Raw genomic sequence first — 8832 nt, 5'->3', positions numbered from 1 at the left:
ATCACCATGTAGGTTCTGTCCTTGAGCCAGTTTGCAACCCATCTAGAGACATAGGGGTTTATATTTAAGCTGGTGAGCTTATCTATAATGCCCGAGTTGGGCATTGTATCGAAGGCTTTTGCGAGGTCCAGGTAGGTTGTGTGGACCACCTTCCCCTCGTCAATGGCCTTGGTGACTGTTTCAAAGAAATCAACCAGGTTTAAGAGGCAGGATCTGCCCTTAACAAAGCCGAACTGGGTAGGATCCAGTGTCTGAGTGTCTGTAGGTCCCCAATATCTTTATTTATGAGGTCCATGATGATCCTTTCTATAGCTTTGCAGAACAAGCTAGTCAGGCTTATGGGGTGATAGTTTCCAGGATCCGTTGAGGCACCACCTTTGTGGAGAGGGACCACTGTTGCTGTACACCACTCTTTGGGTACATATCCTGTAGTAGGGCTGAGACTGAACAGTAGTTTTATGTTTGGGTTTAGCTCTTCTTGGAGTTCATGTAGGATGCAGCCCGGGACACCGTCTGGTCCCATTGATGCTGTGTTTTTTGCTTTGGAGAGGGCAGCTCTTACCTGAGCATCTGAGATGTCAGGGGGGCAGCACTCTGCTGGGATAAATATTTGCCCTTTTGGTGGGGAGGGGGGGAGAAGTTTGCACTGAACCTGTCAGCTAGGATGTTGGCAATGTCTGTGAGTTCAGTGTATTTTTTGTCATTTTGGACTAATTCTGAGCATATCTGGGAATTCCCACCCAGGTTCCTAACATAAATAAAGAAAGCCTTGTGGTTATCCTTAGTGTCCTGTGCAATATTTTCTTGAAGCTGACCTTAGACGATTTTATGAGTGCCCATAGTTTTTTGCTAATACTGATCAGAGATGCCTTCCCTTTTTGGGATTTTGCTCTATCATGTAGTAGCTTCCTCCTTCTATTGTATAGTTTGTTTATGGCTGGGGTCCACCAGACAGGACGTCTGCCTTTGGAGGATTGGGTCTTGGTTTTATTTGGGATTGCATGATCCATGCATTCCTGAAGGTGTTCATAGAATGCGTTTATAAAGGATTCTGTGGTCTGGGCCGTATTTTCCACAGGCCCGGGTGCTTTGAAGAATTCCAGCTCGGTTTTGAGGAGTGTGAAATTTGCTTTAGAGAAGTTTTTCACTGTGGTTTTCAGGGCAGGGGGTGGAGTCGGGATGTGAATATCCAGTGAGATTAGTTTTTAGTCTGATCTTACCAGTGAGGGATACACTTCTGGTCTGGAGCATAGAGTCCCCATGTTGGTGATTATCAGGTCCAGTATGTTTTCCCCTCTTGTGGGAGTGGTAGCAAGTTGTTCCATAGCATTTGAGTTTATAAATTCTAGGAACCTTTGGGCTATGGTGTTGGAGCTAGAGTAATGCTCCCAGTCTATGTTTGGGTAGTTGAAGTCGCCCAATATAATGGTGTTTGGAGAGACCTTCATATGGTCAGCTATTACTGACTGGTACAGTCTGGCAGGGTATTGTGCCATGCTAAACTTGTTCATGTACTGTTAATTTTTTTTTTTTTTTGCAAGCAAACAGGGAGTGCCTTTTCTCTCTGTATTTTTGAAAGATCCTAGCTCTGTGATTAGTATGAAAACTCCCCCCAATATTCCATGAAGTTATCTTAATTTCTTGATTTTTTTAGCTATAAGATAGATTCATGTTTGTGTGGGATATTTCCATAGGATGTCTCTCCTTGAATCATTTCAGCCAAAAATAAATAAATAAATAAATAAAAAAGAGAGAACCTTTGGAATCTCTCTGGGCTAGAGATCAACGTGTCCCTTTGAGTGCAACGTTGCACCTGCATTTGGTTAGAGCCCTGGCGGCTAAGAGCAGGAGCAATGAGCTGGTTTGGGTTACCTCAACACTCCTGTGCACATTTGACAATGTTTTAAAAATATATATTTTTCACCCATGCAGTAATGGAAGCAGTAACCTTGAACCTACATACAAGCAGGCATATCTTGCTTGATGAGATAGCCATCAGCAGACCAAGCAGACTCACTAAAAAAAGTGATCATTTCTAAATGTCTTATTACAGTTTCAAATGCCAGCATTATATCACACCTAAAAGAATAAAACAAGTAGGACATGCACTTCCTCAGGCTGCATCAGCAAATTCTGAACTACAAACTCATACAGCAAGGCAGAAAGCAAAAGACATATGTGTTAAAACATATTTATTCAAGAAAAATTGCTGTGAAACCACTCAACTGGCAGAAAACAACTATTTATTTAAGCACTTTTCATCTCTCGAAGTAGAGAGACTTCTTCAGATAAAACATAGACAAAAACATACTGTTTGAATAATCATGTCATGTAGTCAGGTGGTTTAAGACTTGATTATGTTTAAAACACCTCCTATCACATAATCCATGCTTTCCCATATAAATCCCCTAACAACATCAACTAATTGAACCTTGATGGTCTGTTATCGTTGCTTAAAAATTCTACTGTTTATAAAATTTCTGACCAAGAAAACAGCAACATTATACAAATAGTCATGTACACATACAATAAAATTAAAAATTAAATACATGTATTTATTGTTAATAAACTTTTTGTTATTAGCCAACCATACAAATCCACACTATTCAGGGTTGCTTCTTGTGTTATGTTAACCAAATTATTTGTGTGTAAAAATACCACATACTTAAATTGTAATCAATTATGTACATTAAACATTTGTCTAAAAGCTAACCATAAAATGGCCTTAAGCTTCACCCACCCTTATCTCTCAAGGCTTTTCAATTTCAAAATGCACATCATAGAAAAAAACTCATTCAACCCGGTGAAATGACAAGCATCCATACACAGTTGCCACCTCAACTGAAGCCTTTCTAAAAAAAGTGATTCTGGGCCACCCCTCTCATCCAAGTTGATACTGTCAGTAGCCCTAAATTTAAAATAATGGTCAGGGTATGCATCCACATGTCGGGCCAAAACACTTTTCTTTTTAAATTTGCTAATATAATAGATGTGCTTGTAGACACTCTCTCAGCCTACGATTGGTCTACCCGATACAGAAAGCCGGGCATTGTTGGCACTGTGCCATGTATATGGCTGCCTTACTCAGAAAATTCAACCTGAATTGGGTCACATACTTTTGCCCTCATAAAGTAAAGCATTGGCCTATATCCATGTGCTTACAGTAATTGCACGTGTTGCATTTAAACATGCCTGTTCGAATACAAGGGCCCTTTACTTTCTTTTGTAATATGTTTTTCAAATTCTGCCCACATTAGAAAACTATTCTCAGTGGTTCCTGGAATTTTTGCCTTAACGCATCGTCGATCATTATCAGTGACCAAATAGCCGAAGCATTGGTACTGTATCTAGTGATAAGTGCTGATGTACTGTAACCCCTCACCTGGGATGCTATAATACTGTCCTGTTCACTATTAAACATTGTTCCTTCCTTAATGCACAAGATTGGTTTATGGGATCCAACAGCCCTCTTACCTTGGACTTCCCTCATCAACTCATTAATCAAAGGTTCTGGATAACATCTTTTCTTAAACATATCACTCAAGTTATTACATTGTAGAAGGAATTCCTCGTCTTTTGTTACCATGCGAGCAGCCCTTACTAGTTGCCCCTTAACAACTGATCATTTTTTATGTAAAGGGTGACAACTACTAAAGTGAAGGAATGCATTACAATATGTCTCTTTTCGAAATATTTCTGCACAGTAACTATTGTTGACCATGTCCTTCCTTAAATCGACATCCAAATAAGCTATTTGGTTAGTGATAAAAGTGGATGTAAATGTAAAAAACGGAGTGGTGTTGTTAAAGTAAGGTATCATATCCAAATCATCTTATTCATCACCATCAAAAATCATGAAGATGTCATCCAAAAACCTTGTGTAATAAACAATTCGGTTGGCAAGCTCTAAATAATTTCTTACAAAGTGCTGCTCCCAATAAGCCATTACTAAATTAGCTAGGCTAGCACCACATGGTGAACCCATTGCCACCTCGATTTTTTGTAAATAAAACCTGTTGTTAAAGGTTATAAAGTTCTGTGCAAGGACAATATCTATAAGCTCACCAATGAGGGAAACTTCACTGGATAGCGCACCCCTACTATGCATCATGTAGCTTACCCAGTCTACTCCCTCCAGATGGGGTATAGAAGAGTGTAAGTCTTTTACGTCAACTGTGATGAAATTGCAGTTAGGGTGAAAATCAAGTGTATTAATGTTTGAAAGGAAAGTCCAAGAGTCCTTACAGATTTGATTCTCCTGGACTACGTATTTCTTCAGAGTATGGTCAATGACTTTTGCTAAGGGGTACGTGATGCCATTTCTTGCGTCCACTAATGGTCTTTTGTGGACCTTTGGGATTCCAAAAAATACAGGAATCCTAGGGGCTGGCATTGATAGAAAATTGAACAGGTCCATGTTAATTCTAGCGTCAATGAATAAATCATTTAACCAATACCTAATCTTAGTATAAGCCCCATTGACCTCCGACGTAGATACTTCAACATAGGTATCAATGTTCAGGACTTTTTCAACAAACAACAAACCAAACCACTCTATAATGGTGGCCAGTCAGACCACATACACACACAACATAGCTATAACCAACCTGCTGCAGAAAGGTTTAGGGCAACCACCACCTCCCTGGCTCAGCAGCACTATAGGTGGATATGCACAGCACCCACACCCCTCCCTTCATTACCAGTGAGCAGGTACATATTGCCTACTGAAAGACAACAAACGTAAGTATCCATGGGACCTGATAATATCCCTGTCTGCATCCTACATGAACTCAGGCATGTTCTACCAGCTCCATTACACACTGTAGTCACACCAAGCGTTGGCACCATCCTCACCCCATCTGCATGGAAGATGGCCAATGTCATCCCTCTACACAGACATGAATGAGGAGTACAGGATTAAGAAATCAACTAGCACTCATTGGGGGGGGGGGGTATGACACTCCAGGACCAGCAGTGCAATGCAAGCAGATACAGTGCTGATACATTACAGGGGTATGGGGGGTATAGTGTGGTTGTGAGTGGTGGCTACTGGTATGCAATGTAGCTGTGCAGGTTCTGTACATACTGTTGCCAAATCTATGAGGTCCTGTGATGTGCCTCCCTTTTTTATCTCTTCCAGGTGCAATGTTTCATCAGCAAAGGCCAACTTTCTCAGCAGCTGAGACAAATATAATCATAGAAGCCATACTACAGAACCATGCCATAATGTTTGGCTGGAGCCAGCAACATCTGCAGGAGATCACTGGCCTGTGGGCCAACCTTGTCCACAGGGTACATGATGTCGGCCATGCACGCATGTACATCTGAGCAGGTCCAGCATCGTGAAAATAACCTCATATGCCATGCCCAGCAAAGGGCTGCTGCAGTCGCCAGGGACCACACAGCCACAGATGTGGGCCTGGCCATGCAGCCCCACTGACTACTACCGGGTAGCTCCTCGGGTACCTTGGGGCACCCATCCCAGTACAACATCAGAGTACAGACCCCCCCCCCACATACTGGCAGTGGGTGGCACCCAGACAATAGATGAGGAGTGTGCAGGTAAGGCCCCAGTGTAGATTACTAGACTAGTGTAGAAGGCATACTTATAATTATGGAGTATCTACATGCATGTCTCAGGTCAGATTGCAGTTGTGGATGGGGTTTCCTAATGCACAGACCTGCACATCTATGATGAAGGCAGCAAATTGTGTAGTATTGGGGGTTGTACTGTAAATGTGCAGACATGCTGCATCCATCCTGTACCAATGCCACATGTGGATCTGCTGACAATACTTCCCTCCCACAACTAGCTAGGTCCCTCTGGTCTGCATGTGGGATGGCAGCCTGCAGCTGGTGAGTATGCAATTGTTCTGTTGTGGTTTGCCAATACCCCAGGCATGTGAAGGCCATGCGATGTACCATGCACACAACTGTCACTCATAGCCGCATTGCTTTATGTGCATGTTCACTTGTGTTAGGGTTAACTAGATTGCATCACAGTGGTCACCACAGTGGCCTATCTGATGAGAATGTAACATCCCTGTAGCATACCTCATGACCCGTCAGTGCAAGTCTTCTGGACAGAGACCAACAAAATGGGGGGACAAACATCCTAAGGTAGGGACAAGTGTGAAACATTATTGTCATATAGTGGATATAAACAATTTAAGATGCCAGGTGTTTGTGATATATATACAAATTGAGACCATAATATGTCAGTCCACACCTTTTCCAAATTGTAATGTGACCTATGACATGAACAATTCACTTGTACAACCAATATCTGTTGGGCACCAAGTATGGAATATACAAACCTGACAATAAGCTGGATGCAAATGTGTGCACACCCTTCAAATAATATGTTATTGCCGCAGCTTGTGATTTATTGACAGCATACAGTCTGCTTGGGTACACAACTGCCATCAAATAAAGGCACTCCGACTAACACCAAACAACAGTCTGCTGTCCAGTTGGGATAATCATGTCATTTGCTCAGTTGCCTGCAACAGCAACAGTCATGACTTGCAGACAGCTGACAAAGCAGCAGAGGGATCTCATATTTGAAAAGTATCAGTCAAGAGTAGAGTACAACATTACCACAGCACTGCATACATCATGGAATACAGTGGAAACAGTTGTCAAAATGTGGATTGAATATGGGACAACAGTGCTGTTGAAAAGAAATTGACATCCCCCAAAAAATGATGACAAGACATGTCAAGACCTGGTCAGGGAGGCTGCCAGCAGACATACAGCAACAGTGAGGGAGTTGCAGGAATCTCTTGCTAGTACTGGTGTTGTGTACTACCTGTAGGAACACTCTCCCATATTCTGCATAGATCTGGCCCATGGGGTAGGGTGGGAAGTTGGAAGCATTTCCCCCCACCAGAAAACATCCAGGGGTGGATACAAATTGCAGTACAGCACATCATATCTCCCAAAGGCATGTGTGAAAATGTGTCATGGTGGAATCAGACTATGGATCGACCTCACAGCCACAATAACAAAATGTATGTGTGGCATTCAAGCAACACCTCTCATAACCTGAAGACCAACATCCCCATGGTGAATCACACTGGTGGCAGTGGCCTGCTGTGGGGATGCTGTTCCAAAGCCAGAACAGGGCCTGTAGTCATGGTGGTGGAAAATCTGGCCATTTCCAAATAACACCCATGTCTGCCCAAAATCAGGCATCTGCAAGATTGCTGAGGATGGGGAGGGGTGTCAGCCTTCAACATGACAAAGACCTGAAGCATACATCCAAAGGTACCTAAGAATGGCTTCACCTGAACACACTCATGGTTTTGGATTGGCCCAGCCAGAGCCTACAGCAGATAGTGAAACACCAGTGTGACCTGATGAGGGCTGTTTGCATGAGCTGCCCATGCAATATGACAGAGGTGGGTGACTTTTGCATGGAAGAGTGACCAAATAATGTCAAGTCAAGATATCTCATGCTGATAGACACCTCCACAAGAAGAGTGAATGCTGTAAGTCACTTACAAGGTGTTTCAAGAAGTATAATTTTAAGGGTGTGCACAATTATGCAATCACCATACTGTACATATCGCAGTCATTATATTTTACACGTAACACGTGTTTCTTTATCGATTGGATTGCACAGGTCATATGTCACATGAATGGTGGGTAACATATTTGAATACATTACTGTGGTCTCATCTTTTATATTGCAAGAGCATGGCATGTTAACAGGGTTGTGTACACTTATCATATCCATTGTAAGCTTAAAAGGTTGATAGTGTAACAGGAATTGTGTGACCATACATTCACTGCTGGTTTGGAGGTCTAACACTCAAATATGTGCCATTAACCAGTGATGTCACTCCTCAGATCATCCCACTTATGTATTAGGGAAACACAGGGGTTATATGAAATAGAGCAAATGTATGAGCCATACTTCTACATGTCTTGTGAGGATCTGTACAGTTGTGATATATGTGCTGTAGTACTTGCCACTGTGCTATACAGGTGAGCAGCAACATGTACATGGGTGCAGTCTTTTGCTGGTGAACATCCATCGTAACACTAATCATCTATCCCAGAGCTTTATATTGTTAGTTACATGTAGTAAAACTGGCTGCAATGCATGATGTTTGGGGCCGAGTGTCATGCATGTCAACATTTGGGCAAAGTGTGGTCTGTGTAACAGATTTGTGCCACGTCACCTGTAAGTGTGTGTGTGTGTGTGTGTGTGTGTGTGTGTGTGTATACCAGCCAATGTCAAAGTGCAGATATTAATGTACATATGTTGTTTTCCCCTCACAGGTGGCAATGGGGTTTGGGGTCCCCCCTTTTGGAAAATGATGTCATTATCTCTGCAGACTCTGACAATGATGATAGGAATAGTGAGGTACAGATGGGGTTGTCAGGGTATGGATCTGTGCCATTGGTTGGCATCCCACTCCTGTCCACACCATCCCTGCACACAATGACAATGCCCACACATACCCCATTAGCAGAGGTCACAGATGATAGACAGTTGGCAGGTGGAGGCATTGAACAGGCTAGTGTGGTGACTATGGCAGGTGTAAATGTAGACACTGGCCATAGCCAAAGTGCAGGTGAGGTCCCAAACAGGCAGATGGAAAGGGGTGCTTGCAGGAGGAATGCTGCTCATTGGGCCACTGTTGCAAGGGCCACAGAAGGAGTCACCATGTTCTGGGCTCTCATGTTTGCACAGGCACATAGTGAATGCCACAACACACACAAATACTCAGGGTGGTGGATGTAACTCTTCCTGATTTACGTGGTGACATTCATGACCTTGTTGAGGCCACACATCAAAATACTGAGGTCATGAATAGACGG

Source organism: Protopterus annectens, chromosome 15.part0, assembly GCF_019279795.1.
Source record: "Protopterus annectens isolate FY-2018-M chromosome 15.part0, PAN1.0, whole genome shotgun sequence".
Lineage (NCBI taxonomy): Eukaryota > Metazoa > Chordata > Ceratodontiformes > Protopteridae > Protopterus > Protopterus annectens.
The sequence above is the reverse complement of the archived record's forward strand: the minus strand, read 5'-3'. Positions refer to the sequence as shown.